We start from the raw sequence: 3884 nt of genomic DNA on the forward strand, positions 1-3884 counted from the left end.
GAATTTTTTTTTCTTAATTCTTCCTTTACCCCTTCAGAATAGAGGTTTTTTTGTTTTGTTTTTGTTTTTATTTTTGAGTGTTTGGTGTGGTGCCAGTTGTAAGACAGATAGCCAGAAGTATCGCAGGACATTAAAACCAGGGTGAGGAATGAATCAAAGAAAACTGTATAAACTTAGAAATCTTGCCTAGGAAAAGTTTAGGTGGTACTATTTGGTGTTCTTGGCCAGCCAGCATTTTCCTAACAGTTGGTGCCATACAACTGTTCCTCTCATAAAAAGTCATAATTAATTTTTTTCTTCAGCCTTTTGAACAAATACTTCTAAAACAAATACGTAAAAAGGTTTCTCTTAGTCACAGATAGCTTAAAAAATGTGATGAAGACTACTGACTCTTCTCTTAAGAAAAGTGTACAAATTCATGCCTACATAAAATTCCACATAAACTTTGGGGATTGTGGATACCATAATCTAACAATCTAATTTCTTAACTTGTTCGATTAATCTAACAAGTTAAAAAATTCCAACCCTGGATAAAAAGACAGGTTTCCTTATCCTATTTTTATTTAATATGATTGCTGTTGTTGTTGTTTAGACACACTTGTTTTGAAAGTGATACTTTTTTACTGTCTCTACGGTTTTTTTTTAAATGTTTTATTTATTTTTGAGGGAGCGCAAGTCAGGGAGGGGCAGAGAGAGGGGACAGAGGATCTGAAGCGGGCTCTGTGCCGACAACAGAGAGCCTGATGTGGGGCTTGAACTCACGAACTACAAGATCATGACCTGAGCCGAAGTTGGACGCTCAACCAACTGAGCCACCCAGATGCCCCCTTTACTGTATACAGTTTTAAAATCTCTAGAATTAACTGACAGAAATCTCCAAGTTACCCAGAATTTAAAATATTCTCGTAGTAATGTATGCATGTTATTATTACATTTTTATAATAAAGTAAAATTACACTATTATGAAGTAAAACTATAATATTATGAAACTACAATAATTACAATTTAAAACGCAAGGATTTTGCTAGAATTCTGAATGCAATTCAATACAAGGCTATCTTGGGTGAGTACGGTGTCCATGGAATTTCTCATAATAATGTAATTCCGCTGAAGAGCTTTCCATGTAACATGGGTCTCTTTAGTTTTGCTTATGCTCAGTGAAAATTCCGTTAAATAATATAAATCATGCCAAAGGATTTGAGTTATCTGCTCAAAGGAGTTCTTTCCCCTTCAAAATTAAGAGGAAAAGCTAATGACTGTATCTCTCCCTGGATTGGCTTACCGTATGTATCCTTTTGGACTTGAAACATGTCAAATGCTAAAGCAGATTGTCTCTAAAACCACGGTTGTCATGGGTAATATGATCAGTTTGTTTGTGTGGCATGGTGTCTAGGAATGGTCTCTATCCATTCATTTGTTCTTTCAAGAGCTTGTCTGCAGAACTCTTTCACTTTGCGAATTTCTCTCCCTACCTCCTGATATGCTCACAATTTTGAGTCCTAATGCGCGTGTGTGTAACAGATGGAATGCATCTTGGTGAGTCATACCACATTTAAATTGCTATAGATGAAACTTAAAAAAAAAAATCAAGTCTATAGGTTACTCACACAAAAGCTTTGAAATAGCTTGCCATAAAGATGTAAATTACATCTTAGACTAGTTTTTTGCCTGACCCTGGTCTCCTCGTTGATGAGATGCCCTCTTAGACACAGCAGGAGAGAAAACCACATGCTACATGTTTCTCTGAGGAAAATGTGATAAGAGTGGGGGGCAAGAGCCTGAAAAGGGAAGAGGATTGAAAAGTCAATCCAGACTACTTGGAGTAGGAAACATTAACGTAAAAAACAAGAGAATTTGTTTTCCTGCTGAATTTTGTGGCAGACAGACAGATGACTGCAGAAAATCACCATAGTTGCTTTGTGTCTCCATCTTCCAAGACATGTAAGGTTAAGGTGCTTGGCTGTAGGCCCACAGTCCCCAACTTTTGTGGGTATAAGTTCCTTGTCACTTTCTCCAACGGTTGAGCTGGGAGGGAGAGAGGAGCTAGAGACACCAGTTTGCTGCTGCCTGGTTTCTACAAAGGAAAGGGATAGCGTTTAAACCCCAAGGTACTCAATATTCCAAGAGAGAGCAGCATTGAACCTCTGGGTCCGCATGAATTCAACCCAGAATGCTAAGGTGAAGTTGTGGATGAAAGAGATCACTAACTCGAGGCTGGACTCCTTGAGGAACTAAGGAATGAGGCGGCTCAGGAAGGATGAGTTTCAGCAGCGGAAAAGGTGTATTGGTCGTGTGTAGGCCTTGCCAACTCAAGTGCCTACCCAGGGCCAGGAATGTACCCAGAATGGGTAGATCAGGTCAGGCGTTAGATAAGAGGGAATAGTGAGAACCACAGTAGGATGGAGAAGGCATGTTCCCCCTAAAGGCGGCCAAATTAGAAATAAAATAAACCCCGTGGCAGGCCAGCCAAACGTATCTATAGTTACAAGGCCGTGGGCCGTCAGTTTGCTGACTCTGTAGATCCAGAAGCTGGAGGTGAGAAAAGGGTCGTCGGCTGTGGGCTTGGTATAAAGCTGGGGCACAGGGAAAGGAAGCATAGTCTGGCAACTCCAGGCCTCAGGGGACATGAGGAGACCCTTATCTTGGGTGCAAAATTGAGAGGAGTGACAAAAATTCAGTACCTGGGGGGGGGACCTGGGTGGCTCAGTCAGTTCAGTGTCTGGCTCTTGATTTCAACTCAGGTCATGATTTCACAAACTGTGAGATCGAGCCCTGCGTCAGTGTCCACACTGAGCATGGAGCCTGCTTGGGATTCTGTCTTTCTCTCTCTCTCTTTCTGCCCCTCCCCTGCGCATGCACTCTCTCTCTCTCTCAAAATTAAAAAAAAAAAATGCAGTAATTGAGACAAACATTATTTTCATGCAATCTTAGAAAAAAAAATCAAAATCAACGTTCCCCCCAGAATCCATACAGAACCAAATGCCAAAAATTTAAATAACATGACAAGTCACACTGAAGACCAAGGAAAAAGGAAAAAATTGTATCCTGGATTTTTTAATGAAAGCAAACCCATCAGTAAAATTTCCCAAATCTTCTTTTTCCTGAACTCATTTTCAGTGGAGAGAATAGCTGTGTTAGACAATTTCCCCTTGACTAACAATGATCACAAAGAAGACAATTTTCAATTAAGAGGAAGTAAGATTATAATAAATTCTGTTTGTGTAAATAAAATATTGAAACGTAATGTTGGTTTTAATGCACCTACTTTTTAAACTTTCCAATATTTTAAAAATGACTTCAATGTTCTAGAAAAAATTAACAATACATAACAACATATATATACGGGCACGTATTTTTATTTCTCTCTTGGGCTCCAGTTGGCTTGACATGCTACTATGGTCTGGCACCTTAATCTTGTAGGTCTCCTTTCCCGAGGAGCATACAGAATACTTGAGAAATATCAAGCAACGGATTTGACTGGTTTTATTCTCTATTTTTCCATAGAGTAGACAGTAATTTACTTGAATAAAAAAATCTAGGAGGGAATTACGTAAGAATCAATCCCCTTATATTGAGAAATCATTTATATTTTGTTGGGTGTCATAATGGTTCTTTCATTATTTTTTTTCTCTTCACTCGTTGGATAAAGGTACTAAAATTTCTACTAACTTAAGGGAATGGTGTCTTATGTTGATTTTAAAACACTACCAGGATAACTGGAGTTGACCGTTGAAAATGGATGACCAAATAATGGAAATTGCTGATGGGTACTTATAACGGAGTTTTGTAATATAATTATCCATCTCATTGTTAAGACTTTGAATTTCCATAATTTTTAAATAAACAACTTAAGAATTTTTAGGAAAAATAAAAGTCAATCTTTA

General features: G+C 38.3%; 1 protein-coding gene and 1 long non-coding RNA gene across 45 annotated transcripts in view; one reads left to right on the forward strand and one right to left on the reverse strand.

The window, feature by feature from the left end:
- SORBS2 (sorbin and SH3 domain containing 2) overlaps nucleotides 1-3884 on the reverse strand; it is a 351293-nt gene that overhangs the window by 77233 nt on the left and 270176 nt on the right. The window lies entirely within an intron of this gene.
- LOC121039704 (uncharacterized) overlaps nucleotides 1-3884 on the forward strand; it is a 104183-nt gene that overhangs the window by 52261 nt on the left and 48038 nt on the right. The window lies entirely within an intron of this gene.

This window comes from Herpailurus yagouaroundi, unplaced genomic scaffold (genome assembly GCF_014898765.1).
Source record: "Herpailurus yagouaroundi ecotype Mexico unplaced genomic scaffold, PumYag 181, whole genome shotgun sequence".
NCBI lineage: Eukaryota > Metazoa > Chordata > Mammalia > Carnivora > Felidae > Herpailurus > Herpailurus yagouaroundi.